The following is a 15,573-nucleotide window of genomic DNA, read 5'->3' as shown; positions in this document are numbered from 1 at the left end:
GAGATGACAACTTGGGGGAAGCTACTGTGCGCTGAGGCCACGTGGCAGGGCCCTGGCGTGGGGAGGAGCCTGACGCTAGACAGCTGCTGCTAGACAAGAGAGGCCCCTTGACGGCTGTGCCCACAGGGAGTCTGGGCTACTGCTCTGCACAGTCCTTCTCTTGAGAGTGGCTGATGGATGAGATTTGATGCTGCCTGGCAGAGCTGAGCAGGCAGGCAGTGCCCAGGAGGAAAGGGGGTGAGGTGGGAGCAGCCCCCCTCAAACTGCTTTGCTCACCTCTCTCCAGGCTTGTCCTTCCTCTCCAACACTTCTCCAGAGGGAAGTGGTACGGGTCAGGGTGGGGAAGAGTTGGCCTTTAATGGACAGGGCAACGGTCCTAACCAGGGAAAAGCTGAGACCTGCGGCCTACCCGACTCATCCTGGCAACACAGCCCTTGGTGGCAGCTCAGACTCTACAGATAATCGCAGAGTCAGTGAGGCTCACCTGTTGCCCCTTCTAAACTCTTTTCTCACCCTGCCCCATCCTTCTTGCTCCCCACCTCCCCCTGCCCACCATGTAGCCTATCCTCGGCTCCTCAAGGTCTGTTTCAGTCTGTGCTTTTCCTTCCTTTCTCCACATGACAATCCAAGTCTCAGAGTGCATTTGCATAATAAGAGCCAGCCAGGCTAATCCTAAGGGATTTCCAGTTAGTGGCACGTGAGTGCTCTCCCACCCCTGGTCTGGAAACCAGGAGCAAAGTTCTCAGTTATTCATCTTCCGCCTTTGCAAGCAGCTCAAGTCCCTTGGGAAAGCACAGCTCCCAAAGGGTTCTGGGAATTCCAGGAGCTCCTGTAGGGCCAACCCGGCTTTCTGCGAGCAAGATTTGCCTAGAGAACACAGCAGCCAGGGTGTGAGAAGCCTAGCAAGTAGTTTCTTCCTCATTGGCCTGGGGCTCTGTGGCTCTCTCTCAGCAAATAGTTAGGTACGGCCTTAATTTATTTCCCTGCCAGAGTCCCTCTTGGAGGGGGGCCAAGCTCGTAGACAGGAAGGCGGGGACTGGCAATTTAGTGGAAATCCATGCATGTAATTGGGAGGACCAGAAGAACAGGAGCAAGTGCGCAGGGAGTCTGGGGGTTCTGGGCAGGCAAGGAGGAGAACAGCGTGTGGGGGAGTAACCCTTTCTTCTGCTTCAGGTGAGAAGAATTGAGGCTGGCCAGGCCCGACGGCACAGACTTGCAAGCTCCTGATAGAAGAAATGGCTTTCCTGGCTCCACCAGGTTCCTCAAGAAGGCAGGGGACCTTCTCAGGTCACGAGATGAGCCCCACCACACGGTTCTCATTTCATCTGGGTGTGAGTGTTTCTGCCCCTCTCTGGGCCTTAGGTGCCTCAGATTTCCCAAAGCAGCCTTCCTTTGAGAGCACTGTCCCAGGAGTCAGGCACATGAGGCTGTCTCTGCTCTCTCACCAGGAGTGGGAGCCACACCAGGTCACTTAATTGCTCAGAGTCCCATTGGCAAAACAAGGATAATAGAGTCCCCTTGAAGGGTGATGGGGAGGATGGAGTGGCCAAGGGATGCGAAGGGTTTCAAAGTAGTGCATGGCCCATAAATGCACTCAGGAAAGAAGAACTGTCATCTTTATCCACTCCAAGCACAGCCATGGCTGCTTTCCAAGCTCCTTAAAAACACACTGCAGAAGTTCCTATCCTGCCTAGGCTCTCAGGCAACAGGCGCCACCGCACCTCTGCTTTCCCAAGACTTTGTCTACGCTCTCCAGGCTCCGTCCTGAGCTTAGTGAGAGGGCAGGACTGTGCCTACTGTATCAATGGGAAGCTGCTTTGGAGCACCTGTCCCTTTGGGAAAACCCTGTGGATAGGGACCTGATCTCATCTTCTGGGATTCTCCAGCAATGACGGGGAGTTTGTGGAAACCTGACTTGGGAGAACCTGCTTGCAGGCATAAGGCAGTGGCCAGCCCCCAACCTAGAGTCAGTCCTCCTTCCAGATTTTCCCAGGAGGTCCCAGTCCTCAGAATTCCCTCCAAGCCCCACCGGGAACAAGAACCAGGCAGGAATGGGCTTGCAAAAAAGCAATACATCCAACCTGACTTGACTGAAGAAGACAGCCCACCCCTTGTGGTCTGCGGCCCCGTGTCTCGGTGACTCAGGGTGCCCACCTTCAAGGCTGACCTGCTCATTCCCGGGGGCCCTTTGGGCTGTGCCGTTCCCTCAGGTCACATTGGCTTGGGTCCTTAGAGCACCCTGGTGCCCACGTGCCCTGGGCCACTTCTCCTGAGTTAGGGATCGCATCCGTGGGGACAGAAAACTTCCATCTCACTGAACCTGAAGACAGGAGCCAGGCTGGGCTTGGAGGTCACCAGCTGCCTGGGAGGGGACCCGGAGAGGCTGAATGGGGCCCTCCCTCTCAGACGGCAGACCCCAAACCTCCACCCAGAATCCGAGCCCTGACAGGGCCAGCAGGGAACTGGGAGATGAAGTCCAGCCCTGGCTGCCCGGTTCCTCTGGGAGGGCAGCGAGCCCGCAGGAGCGGGAGCGCATGAGCGGCCTCTCCTTGGGGCGGTGGGCGCACGTCCCCTCCGGGGCGCTTTGGGATCGGGCTGCTCCGCGCCACCGCTCGCTCTGGGGACCTGCGACGCCTCAGCCACTGCCCAGCGCGCGCCGCTCGCCGCGGCCACACCTCCCAGCCCCTGGGAAAGTCCCCGCCGCCGGCGCGAACCCACCTTCCGGGCGCCCAGGGGCCCTGCTGGGGACTCGCCGGGGTCCCCGGAGCTGCCTCTTCCTGGGCGGGTCCGCGCTGCCCGGCTCCGGTTCGGCCTCAGCTCGGCGCTACCGCCTCGCCTCTGCGAGCTCCGGTGAATTCTCGGCGCTGCTCCTTTCGGAAAGGACTTTTTTTTCCCCCTGCGTTGCGTCAGGGCGGTTGCCTGGCGACGGCCGAGCTCTCAGCCGCGAGCCTTTCACCGCGATCCCGGCCGGGCGTTCTCGCCCCGGGTCCGAGAGCGCCCAGGGTCCTAGCGCCCCGTCGGTTCTCCGGCCCGGGCGGCTCCCGCCGGTGGAAACGAACTGCACGCCTTCGCCAAACCCCAGATGAAACCAAACCCAAACATCCATTTTCTCATTAAACCCGAAACCAAGGCAGTTTCCCCCAATTGTGGCAACGTGGCTGCGCCACTGTCAGCAGTTTGTCCGCATGGAGGGGGCAAGGGGACCCCAAGCCCACGGCCTCACCCGCCTACACACGGCTGGAGTTCATAGGACCAGCGGCCACGACTGCTCCCGAGCGCCTACCGTGGGCAACACCCCCCGACGACCCAGCAGGGCAAGTGTAGGTATCTCTGGCTGCCAGATGAGGAAATTGAGGCGCAGAGACCTCAGCGTTTGCCCCACTAACCACAGGGTGCCTGTCCCGTCAGGGGCGCGGCATCGGCCACCTCTGGCTGTCCTTAGATTCTAAGACCCAGTCTCTGCTCCATCAAAGCCCAGAGCTGCAAACCCTAAGGCACACGCAGAACAGCAGCCCGAGCTGCCCGGCCCGCAGGTCTTCAGGACCAGTCCCAGCTTCTGACGAGGGGCGCAGGCCAGAGACCGGAGGCCCCAAGACTGGTTACTCGATGAGGGTCTCTTACCCCAGACCTCACCAAGCACCTTTCCTAGATGCCCGGGGCTGGAAGCGTCTTTCAAAGCGCTCCGGTCTGCCATTCTTACGATAGCCCTGGGCGTGCGCGCAGGCGCCGTCTACAGGGCAGACGCGAAGCTGAGTGGTGGTGGGGCTGCAAAGTGACTGGCGCAGGCTCCAGGCAGGTGCACGGCTGATGGGGCCTTCTGTGGGGCCTTAGCTCCTGCAGGGGCCCGAGACCCTCGTGCTGCCCTCTGGTGCCCGTGTCCTTCACTGCAACTCCGCATCCAGCCCTGACCTACTCCCTTCCTTTCTGACCTTCACTGGAAGGTCCTCTAAGGGACGTCGTCTAAGGAGACATCTTGCCAGTACAGACCTAGTCATGCCAATAAGGCAAGGGTCCTAAGCCAGCGGGTGTATTAACAGGCGTCTTTTGGAGAGTCACGGAGTTGATCCAGATCTTCTGATTCCAGCTCCTAAACATGACACCTTCCTTCTTCCTGCCCCCTGCCACTGTCCCTACCCAAGCCACCAGCAGCTTGCCCTACCCAGTTCTGGGACCTGACACCCGGGTCCAAGCGCGCGCGCAGTCTCCTTACTGATGTCCCTTTACCCACTCTCAGCGCCTCCCAAGCCAGTTACTCCTCCACAAGCAGGGGAAACTTACGAATGGAAGTCCAATCTCAGCTACTTCTGCTTAAAGGCCTTCAACGGCCCCCAGTCCTCGGGGGATTAAGAGCCAGCTTGGCTGCAGGGGCCTGGTTGGCCTCTGTCCATCTCTAGGGCCTTGTCTTGCACGGACCCTTGCTCCCCAGACAGATGCTCTTCCAGTCCCTCTGTACACCTGCTCCTCCCCACGGGCTGCTGCAGCTCTGCCTCCCAAGGGAACCCCAGGTTACAGGTGCTGGCAGCCCCCTGCCTTATCTCCTTCATGGACCAGTTATAATTCCAAGTTTACCTGTGAGGCTATTTGATTGGTGCCTGTCTCCCTCTGAGGAAGTAGGCTCCGGAAGGGCAGGAACCATGTTTGCAGGCAGAAGCCTCAATCTGGACTTGGGGATGCAGCATCCGTCTGGGTGCTGGCTGTTTCTGACCGCAGCCCTGGTGCTGAGCCCTAGTTGGCTGCATTGCTCACTGGTGTGCCCATAGCCCTGGCACGCGGTGAATGCTCCAAGGTCTTTTTGGATGGGCCATTCAGCCCCATCTGGAAGTGCTTTGTCCCACCTCTACCTCCTGGCTCCCCATTTGAACTGTGGCTTCTATTTCTGCGAGTGCAGATGCTTTCTCATGGGGGAATCGTCGCATGCCTCAAATGGACAGGCAGCCTGTCCAGGGCAAGGGTGGCATCTTGCCCTGTGGCTCCCATTCTGCCTGGCATGTGCCTATGGGCAGGAGGGTGATCAGTGATGGGGACCAGGAGGAGAGTGGGCCAGAGGAAAGAGGAAGGGGAGGAGGAAGAGCAGTCTTGGTTGGAGTAGACTCGACTCCAACGTCAAACCATATGGAGTGGTCAGATAAATGAGTTAGCACAGAATGGTATGTAGCCTTAGAAATAATATTCTCAAAAACTATTTGATCATATAGAAAAATACTAATGATTTAATGCTAAGTAAATAAGACTGGGACACCAAATCCTGTGTACATTATGAAACTTCTCATTCTAATATCTAATTCATATGCATGCATGGAAAAAAGATTGGAAGAGTACATGCAAATATTAGCTGTGGTTATCTCTGGGCTGCAGGATAATAGAGGATTTAAAATGTCTTCTGTAAGCCTGCATTCGTTTTCTACAGTGAATCGTTTTGTAATGAGAAACATCAAGAAACACTACTCAAAAGGGAAGATGGCACTGTGTTGGTGTTCCTGATAGCACTTCCTTTTGTATCAGGCACTCTGAAACTCAGTGATGGTGGGAGGATCTGGGTGGACCAGAGAGGGCAGGGCCACCTAGAGGCTCCTCCTTCCCCTTGATTCCTTACAGAGAAGTTTTCTTTCAAGCGGTGCATGATGCATGAGACATTGGCTCTTATAGTCCTGCAGGAAGCTGTGAAATAGACGAGTCAAGAAAAATGCCCAGCCAGGCATGGTAGTTCACGCCTGTAATCCCAGCACTTTGGGAGGTTGAGGCAGGAGGATTGCTTGAGCCCAAGAATTGGACACCAGCCTGGGCAACATGGTGAGACCCCGTTTATACAAAAAAAAAAAAAAGAAGAAGGAGAAAGAAAACTCAGCTGGGCATGGTGGTACATGCCTGAAGTCCCAGCTACTTGGGAGGCTGAGGTGCGACGACTGCTTGAGCCCAGGAGATGAAGGTTGCAGTCAGCCATGATTGCACCACCGCACTCCAGCCTGGGCAACAGAGCAAGACCCCATCTCAAAAATAAAATAAATAAATAAATAAATAAATAAAAGATTTAAACTTAAAATATTATTTTAGAATTTCTCTCAATTCATTTATTCATCTATTCAATAAATATGTATTAGCACCACTAAATACTGGACACTGTTCTAGGCTCCTGGGAAATGTTAGTGAACAAGTTAGATGAAGGACCTCGCCCCTTGAGAACTGATACTCTAGCAGACGAAAGCAGGCAGACCAACAAATACGCTAAGTAAATCAGCAATATTGTGAGCGATAGAAAAACACAACTGTAGACTTGGGTTGGAAGTCACAGCAGAGGAGGGAGAGAGTGTGCATGTTTTCAGGCAAGGTGGGCAGGGCTGGCCTTTCTAATAAGGTGGTTTTAAAGCAGATTTGAGGGAGATAAGGGAGGGGGTCTTGTGGTGTCTTGGGGAAGGGTGTTCTAGGCAAAGGGTCAGTGCAGAGGCCCTGGACCAACAAACGTGCCTGCCACAATCAGGGGCCAGCATGGGTGCCCCGAGGCCAGAATGCAGCAGGCAGGGAGTGGAGCAGGCATGGGTGGGAGATGACGTCAGAGACAGGGCAGGGCGGGTGCTGGGGCAGAGCCTGTGGACCTGGCAGACCTCATGAGGACTGGCCTTCCTCCGAGGGGAGCTCCAAATGCACAGCTGGAACCAGACTCTGCCCTCTTGGCACCCTCAGGGCACAAAGCCCTCTCTAAATCAGTCTCTCCCGTTCCCTTTTGAGTCTGTGAGCTACTTGAAGGCGATTCCTGGGTCCCCGGGATACGAGAGAAGGAAGGATGAAATTTCTGTTGGACTCTGTGGGACAGAGGACACTAAGGGTGGCGACATCCCTGCACTGCTCCAGAAAGCAATGAAGACTCACGGTCCAGGGCCAGAGTCCACTGGCCTCGGCTGTTTGCCTGTGGAAGGGACTCGTCCAACCGTGGGCCCAGGGTTTCAAGAAGAAGCCAGAAGTGGCCGTCTTAGGCATGTTGAACAGCAACGGCTCCTCCCTGCTCTCATCTCTCAGAAGAGGCTGATTCAGGCTGAAGCTCAGAAGGGCAATGAGGGCCGGCTTTCTGTCCGCTAGGGAACCTGTTAGTTCCATTTAGGGGCGGCTGGCTCTGTGCCACCCGGGGGCTAGACATGGGGGTGTGGCGCATGCGGCTTTTTGGTAGGAAGATAATTAACAGAGCAGTCACCACACAGAGCATCCGTCCACCTTAGTGCTGGAGTAGGGAGGTGACAGATTCCACCCGAGCCTAGGTGAGGAAGAGGAGTGGGCTTCAGCTGGGAGAGGCACCCACTCTGAGGCAGCAGAGGGAACAGCATCTGGAAGGGCATGTGCGGAGGCGTTGTGCAGAGCAGGAGGTTGCTCAGCGGCTGAGCTGAGGAGTGGCGGGTGCAAGGGGCACAGCTGCAGGGCTCCGCGCAACTGCAAAGGCAGGGGATGAGGAAGGAGCGCATCGGGGCTCTCCCGGCTCAGAGGAGCAGGGCAGGAGAGGGGTTGAGACAGGAGGTCCACACAGAGGTTGTTTCTGTCTTTCTGCTGGCTCAAGGCGATGGGACCCCCTGCATGTCCCAGGTTATGATGACACTGGGATGGCAATGGAGGTGGTGACAGCAGGAGACCCAGAGTCAGACCCGGGTCACATCCTAGCTCCTCTGGTGATTAGTATGTACCATAGGCAGTCACTTAAGTTTTCTGAGCTATAGTTACTTCATCAATAAGATGGAAATGATTTTACTATTCATAGTACTGTCTTGGTCCACGAGCAAGAGGCCTGCCTGGGCTGGGTTTTAGAGAACCCTGCCCTGCGCTTTCTCCAGGCAAGATGGCCGGGGGCCCAGGGTGCCCTCTCAGAGTCCACTCCCTCCCTTCCACCTGGGACCCAGGGCCCAGGGATCTCCTGCCCAGATGGGCCACGTTCAGGCCTGTGTGGCCTCTCCCTGGTCTATGGGGTTTGGATGAAGGCTGGGCTCTCAGGCTGCTCCCCTGTCCAAGCTCTGGGTGGGAAAAGTAAGAGGGGGGCCACAGGTGGGGCCTGAGGCCTCACTCCCACTTCCCTTCTATGCTCAAGGGTCCAAGGATGCAAATCAGAGCCTCGCTTTTGAAGTTGTTATAAAGGTGTATTTGTCAAGGCAGGAGAAAAGAACAAAACCTATTTTCCAGTTTATTAACTTGATTTATAACTTTCAAATATTTAGAGACACGGCACGTGGGCCTCCCTTTGTGCATTCGCTTTGGGCCTCTCAAATGTCAGGCTGGGACTGATTTGGGCCTTTCTTGCTGGTTTGTTTAAGGAGCAAATGAGGCAGCACACCGCACAAAGACATAGCGATCACCTCCCACATCCTGCTCCTCTCCATTGTGATGTCTTAGAGTTTATGGAGTTTGCTGTTTTATCTTGTGAACACTTGTAAGAACATCTTCTAGAAGATGCTGCGGAATGTGTTTCCAGGCCCAGCACCAGCACATCCTTGGTGACACCTGGAAGGAGGCCTTGTGAACATGCACAGCACTTGTTTTTGTTTCAGTTTGTGTTTTGTTTTCTTTTTTTTGTTTTTTTTTTTTTTGTTTTTGAGGCGGAGTCTCGCTCTGTCGCCCAGGCTGGAGTGCAGTGGCCGCATCTCAGCTCACTGCAAGCTCCGCCTCCCGGGTTCCCGCCATTCTCCTGCCTCAGCCTCCCGAGTAGAGTAGCTGGGACTACAGGCGCCCGCCACCTCGCCCGGCTAGTTTTTTTTTTTTTTTTTTTTTTTTTAGTAGAGACGGGGTTTCACCGTGTTAGACAGGATGGTCTCAATCGCCTGACCTCGTGATCCGCCCGTCTCGGCCTCCCAAAGTGCTGGGATTACAGGCTTGAGCCACCGCGCCCGGCCTGTGTTTTGTTTTTTTGAGACAAAGTCTCTGTTACGCAGGCTGGAGTGCAGTGGTGTGATCTCGACTCACCGCAACCTCTGTCTCCTGGGTTCTAGTGATTCTTGCATGCACAGCATTTGAAGGGCACCAGAAATGTCACCACTAACAACAGAAGAGCAGCGACCCTGATGGGCAGGGGAGAGCCTTCTAGATGGGATTCTAAGCAGTCCTCTCACCCAGTGAGCCTGGCTGCTTTGAGTAATGGAAAGAGCCCTGAGTAGGAGCCAGGGGATCCAGATTCCAGGGCGGGCTCTGTTACTAACTGGAACTTGGTCAAATCGCTTCCTCCGGTTGGATGGCTTTCTTTTCCCTAGAACAAGTGGTTCCAGCTCCGCCATCCTCTGACCCGATTTCCATGACACTCTGCACCTGCCGAATAGACTCTCTCCTGCTGGGCAGAGGCAGGAGGCAGGACCAGGAACTGTCAATTAGTGGGGTCTGGCAGTTACTATAAATCAAGGCCAGCAAGAGAAAAGAAACAGGCTGGGTTTGAGGCTGGGATGAGAGCCAGCTGGGATGCTCAGGAACAAGGCGGCACCCCCATCCTGGGGAAGAGCCTGCGTGAACTCAGGGTGAGATGGCCCTTCCTGCAGGCAAGACCAGGATGTCCAGGGCCTGCAGTAGAACTCTGCGCCTTATGGAAGCCAGGACAGGGAAGCCCAATGTCTTCTCCAACTCAATAGCCCACGACAACATCAGTGCTGCAGGAGCGAGGACATAGGAGCTCATTTCATCTCCACCGGCCAACCCCTGATGATACCTTGAGAGACCAAGGTGCAGAGGACAGATCGATGAACAGTGGTGTCGGGGGAAGCCTGCTGCACACGGTGATGATCATTCTGTCATCAGGAAGGCTGAGACATGAGGCAGGCTTTGGAGGCACGAGTGAGACAAGGTGGTAAAAGAGAAGGACAGCCTGTCATTCAGCAGTGCTGGGAGGGATTTTGGGGGAAATGGGCCTTTGGCAGTTAATATTCAACCCCTTTTCAAGAATTGTACCCCGAAGAGATACTGGGGACAAAGCCTCCCTTATACGTAACTTCTCTCCTAAAATCAGTTCTAACCCACTGCCCCATAGATATTCAAACAAAAGGGACGCACACCTTCTTTCCCATCCCCATCCTGGCCGGGGAGATGAGGAGGGAGTGTATGCGGTGAGGGGTGCCGGGGCTGCCCTTTGCTGTCAGGCTGCTTTGGGCAAATCCCTTAGTCTCTTGAGCCTCAGTTTCCTCCTCTACACATCATTGTTACCAAGAGCTACCAAGAAGGTCACCGTGAGGATTAGAATTAATGTCTAGAAAATGCCTAACAATCTTAGGCAGGGAGTAGCACACAGGCAACGGTGTGTTTTTTGTTGTTGTTGTTGTTTTGTTTTGTTTTGTTTTGTTTAACAGAGTCTCTGTCACCCAGGCTGGAGTGCAGTGGCGCAATCCCAGCTCACTGCCAATCTTTGCCGCCTCGATTCAAGTGATTCTCCTGCCTCAGCCTCCTGAGTAGCTGGGATTACAGGCATCTGCCACTGTGACCGGCTAATTTTTTGTATTTTTAGTAGATACGGGGTTTCACCATGTTGGCCAGGCTAGTCTTGAACTCCTGACCTCAGGTGATCCGCCTGCCTTGGCCTCCCAAAATGCTGGGATTACAGGCGTGAGCCACCATGCCCGGCCAACAGTGTTTTTTATCACGTCTGCGTGCCAACTGCTCTTGGCTTGTGCACCACCTGGAAAGGGGTGTGGCTTTCACTCATTCTGGTACCAGGCACAGCATGAGCAAATGTTCAACAAGCAAACTGGCAGCATTCCTGGCTATCTCAGCTGCCTTGTCTGTCTTCCCAGAGCGTGAGGTAGCCCTGTTTGGAATCTGACACCAGCAAAACAGGACGGCGCATAGAACAGACAAACACGCCCCGTGGTTCAGCCACAGTTTTTGGGCACAGACTCCAGAGCACTTTCCGGCCCAGGAACGCAGCAAGCCACTCCAACCTGGTCGGCTGCCATGCTATGGTTCATGTCTTAGGATCGAGACTTGGTTTCTGCTTCACAGAGAGAACTGGAAGCAGAAAGGAAGAGAAAAATCAATACAGGCACCCAGAGATGGGCTTACCTAGGGTCCTGGAAGATGTGAGAAGCCATGGTGCAGAGGACAGACTGATGAACACGCAGATAAATCACTTCTGCAAGAACCCACCGATGTTTCATGGTCTGATCAAAACATTTCACGATCAGCCCTCCTGGAAAAATGACTGTGTGGCCATAGTCATTTCGATGACTAAATGATGATGCCATAGGCTTATGGGGAGGAGACAGGGAGGAGGAAGGAGAAAGGGAGAGGGAAACGAGGGGGTGAGGAGGAAGATGAGAAGGCGGGGGGGGGAGGGGGAGGAAGAATCACAATAACATCAACATTGAAGGCAACGTGAAGGAGAGGGGAGGAGAGAAGGAGAAAGGAGGAGAGAAGAAGGGAAGAGAGAAATGTTCAGAGTGAGATGCACTCTGCCTGGCAGCCGGGTGTTCTGGAGTGAGGAGCCCGTGGGAGTCCCCAGGACACTGTCAGAATAAACAAATGAGCAGGACTCTTCCCCTCTGACTGTCTCATAAAGGCCTTGGTTCAGCAGACTGGGCAGTCCAGTGGTTGCAGGAAGGGCCAGGCCAGTCTGGGGCTAACAGTTCTGCAGCCAAGGCCCTCTGTGGTGCCCCCAATTTAGGACAGGTTCCCCAGCTTTTCCTCTGGGACCCCCCTCCCCGCTCCCCTCCCTGTGCCCCTACAGCCTGGCCTCAGTTTTCCACCTCAGTTTCCCCATGGGCCTCTCTGCACCCTTGTGCACGCTCACAGAGTTGAAGGACTTGGATTTTCTTTGAAGTTTTCCAAGGGGGGAAAACAATCTGTTGGCAACTGGAAGTACCTTAGAGTGTCTGCATAAAAGCCTCCCAACCCCACCCCACCCCCAGCTGGGCCTTCTCACCCTGATGTTCAGCTGTGAAAGTCACTCAGGGTTGTAGAATCTCAGAGTCTAAAAGAAATCAGATGAGGCCAAAAAGAAGTCAAGCAGAGGCCAAGATTAAAATACAGTTGAGATCCAACATTTTACACATCATACTCCTTCTGAACCTCCTGCAAAAGCCTTCTTGCCATCAGAAGAGCCATTACGTCTTAAAAACCTACCCCACACAAACACACCCATACAAACATATCCAGTACCAATTGTATGATTTGACTCAATCAGTCAGGTCAGATGTGCCAATCTGCAGGTCCTAGAACACACAGATTCTCTAATCTTTCCCTAAATGTATTGATTCTAGCTCCTTTCCCCTGCCCTGTGTCCCCTCCTGCAACTCGAATTGCTGCCCGTCACCTGTGTTTCCCTATCACCCGGGACACCTGCCGCTCGCACACTCACCCCTGGGGCCGCAGACCTCTTGTTTCTCCTCCAGGTAGACTACGAGTCCTATGAGCTCAGGGATGGTTTCTCATTCATCTTTGAGTACGGAATGTTCCCAGTGCCTGGTGCAGGGCTGGAATGCAGTGGGTACATAATCAGTGATGCTTCTACAAGTGAATAAATGGATGAATGAATGAGCATGCATTCTCAGTAACCCTTCTGCTTAGTTTCCTCTGTTGAAGAAGGAATGGGTGGGAAATGAGCCAGCCCGGGGAAGCCAGGGAATGTTCCTGATGGGTAGTTGATGCCGGGGTGGGTGGTGTGTGAGCCGAGCCATTTGTCCTCTCCAACCGTAGGAATGAAGCAGGCAGAGAGGAAGGAGAGGCCAGAGGGAGCAACGCCCTTAGTTGACCGCTGATGAGATGTGGCCACCACCCTGGACCCCCGGCTTCCCCCCATCCCCAATCAATGACAGAAGGACAGGCATGGATCTCCCCGCTGTTTTTAATGGGCTTGAGTGATCTCACCTCTTTTCTAAGGAGCTAAAATGGAGTTGTAGAAGATTCCACCTCCTTTCTCGAGAAATCGGCAAAAGGCAAACTTTGACCAACTTTGATGCGTCCTTTCAGTAAACAGAGAGGCTCAGACCCCTTCACAAGGTGCCCCCAGGCCACGGGGAAAGCTGGGCGTGGACTCGACATCCTCTCCAGCGCCCAGTGCTGGTAGCAAATATGAGTCCCTGCCCAGGCTTGATGGCAGCGTTTATCCTCCCACAGCCCTCCGCCCTGAGCCAGGAGCCAGGCCTGTGCAAGTATTTTCTGCTCACTCACAGGACAACTCAGGAAAATTCCATGACTTGCCCCACCTCCCTCCAAAGCCTCTGGGAGCCCAGATGTTTGCACTGGGTTTCTGGAGATTCACGTGAGCTGGGTGCGGGAGGATAGAGCCAAGGAAGGGAACATCGGGCCCCAGGGCCTAAAAACCATTCTTGGGGGGATCACTGCCTTGGCTTGAGCAAGGGGGTGGGAACTTAGGCAGCCTCCGGCTTAGAGCCCTGTGTAGACCTAAAATGCTCTCCTATGTGCCTTGTTTGGGAGATGGTGTTTTGGGCTGGAGTGGGAGTGCCAGGGCGGAGGCAAGGCCTGAATCTTTGGGAAAGAAATCGGGGTGGTGGGAAGGGAGAGTGTGTCAGAGCAAAGCTGGGGCCACCCACCCCTGGGGAGGCCCCGAGGAGAGAAACCGAGGCCAAGGGCAACAGCGGTGTGGATCCGCAAAGTCAAAGAGGCCTCCGCTCCCCAGGTTTATCCTGGGCCTGGCCCTGCCCAGCCTGGTCTGTTTGCTCACGGCAGAGCTGGTCCCCAAGGCAGTCAGGTGAGGAAAGGCGGCTCCTCTAGAAGCTGAGGGAAGCTGAGGGGAGATAAGGGTCCGGGAGCTGAGGGTCTGCTCTTCCGGCCAGGGAGGAGCAAGTGGCTGACGTCCATGGCTGAGGAGAAGGGCAGGCCTTAGGCAGGAAGGGCCCGGGACAAGGCCCGCCCACCCACTGCTTCCTCTCAGCCCCTTCTCTGAAGGAGGCGTCAGTCCTTCCCCATCCCCTTCTTTCTGGGGAAGCACTGGAAGCCCCCTCCCCATCCCTTTTCAGCTCCCACCCGAATTCCCATCTCCTTCTCCAATTAGCCCTTGTTGGGGATCTCTGGGAGCCTGTGCTCCCCACCCCGCGCCCTTACTCCCGTGGAGGCTGCACTCCATCCCACGGGGCTGTCTCCAGTTTGGGAATTCTTCATCCTTCTCTCTTCCACCTAATCCTACTACTCCTCACACTTGGGCATCTTATGAGGCTTTCTTACCTCAGGGAGACCAACTCTGGCTACCACAAAGGGAAGAAGCCCAGTTAGGGGAGGCCAAGCACTGGCTTCCTAGATAGACCCTTCTAGAATGTTTGCTTTTTAAAAGAGAGTGATCCTTTACTCCGAGCCATCTAACTGGGGAATTTCAGGTCCCAGGACACAGTTAAGCCCTCTGCTTTCTCCAGAGTCCGCCACATGAAGCAGCGGCCGTAGTTCACGTGCACCAGTCACACCCGGCACTCGGCACATGTATTCCTTTATTGTTTTTCAATCATACGTTTAGATTCTTTTTTTAAAATAGAGCCTTTAGTTTTTGTTTCGGTCCCATTTCTTTTCGGATGTGGGAAATTTGAAAAAAAGGAAAAATAAAAATTTCTCCCCAAAAGAAAATAGCAGTCATCCATATTCCTAGGAACCATAATGAACTGTTATTGACATTTCAGCATAATTTCTTCTATGTTTTTTATAGTCCATATTATTTTTAAAAGTATGCCAGATGCAAGTAAATTGATTCTTGTTCTAGAAAATTCTAACATTATAGGTAAGGCTAAGCCCTTTTTAACCAACTCCCACCCCTCAATACTGCTTCTGGCTCCTCCTCCCCATAATAGTCACTACTATGAGTTAAGGGTATATCTCCCTAACCCATTGTTATGACTTCTACATGCAGGTGTATATAAAGCACACACAGTTTTATTTTGTTTATTTGTATTTTTTAAAGGTTTTAACATTATAGTTATATGCATTGCTCCGCAATTTGCTTTTTTTGTTTCTTGCAATTGGCATTTTGTTTTTTTGTTTGTTTTTTGAGACAGAGTCTTGCTCTGTCACTCAGGCTAGAGCGCAATGGGGCAATCTTGGCTCACTGCAACCTCCACCTTCCGGGTTCAAGTGATTCTCCTGCCTCAACCTCCTGAGTAGCTGGGACTACAGGCGTGCACCACCACACACAGCTAATTTTTGCATTTTTAGTAGAGATGGGGTTTCACTATGTTGGCCAAGCTGGTCTTGAACTCCTGATCTCAGATGATCCGCCCGCCTCGGCCTCCCAAAGTGCTGGGATTACAGGCCTGAGCCACTGCACCCAGCCTGGCATTTGATATTGATACACACAGATTTAAGCCACTTCAACAACCACCTCCTTTCCTGTTGGGCAATTTCAGTTGTTCTCAGTCACTGCACTGAGATAGCATCCTGTTCACCCATGCTTCTCGAGCACAGGCTCCCAGAGGTGACGTCCGGGGTGACTGGGCCAGCACATGTTCTGTTTCACTAGAGGCTGACAGAATTCACTCCATTTATGGATATAACCATGTATATTCCAACCACTAGGGACCTGTTTTCCTATGAACCAGGCCAACTCCTGATAGTGAGTGACATTTTTTGGTGTAATGGGGGAGAACAGTATCTCACTGTTATTTTTCATTTCTCTTGTTACCACTGAGGTGA

General features: G+C 53.8%; 1 protein-coding gene across 3 annotated transcripts in view; it reads right to left on the bottom strand.

Annotated features, from left to right (window-relative positions):
* FAM167A (family with sequence similarity 167 member A) overlaps positions 1-2,860 on the bottom strand; it is a 44,373-nt gene extending 41,513 nt beyond the window's left edge. For 2 of the 3 annotated variants that reach the window (XM_015144754.3, XM_077942978.1), the window contains exon 1: positions 2,719-2,860. The gene's annotated coding sequence lies outside the window, so the exon portion shown is untranslated. Of the gene's footprint in view, positions 1-2,154; positions 2,432-2,718 lie in introns of those variants that run through there. The other variant, XM_077942976.1, reaches the window with a different exon arrangement.
* Between the last annotated feature and the right edge of the window lie 12,713 nt (positions 2,861-15,573).

The sequence above is a fragment of the Macaca mulatta genome, chromosome 8, assembly GCF_049350105.2.
Source record: "Macaca mulatta isolate MMU2019108-1 chromosome 8, T2T-MMU8v2.0, whole genome shotgun sequence".
Lineage (NCBI taxonomy): Eukaryota > Metazoa > Chordata > Mammalia > Primates > Cercopithecidae > Macaca > Macaca mulatta.
Note: the sequence above shows the minus strand (reverse complement) of the source record. Positions and strands in the feature narration are given on the sequence as shown.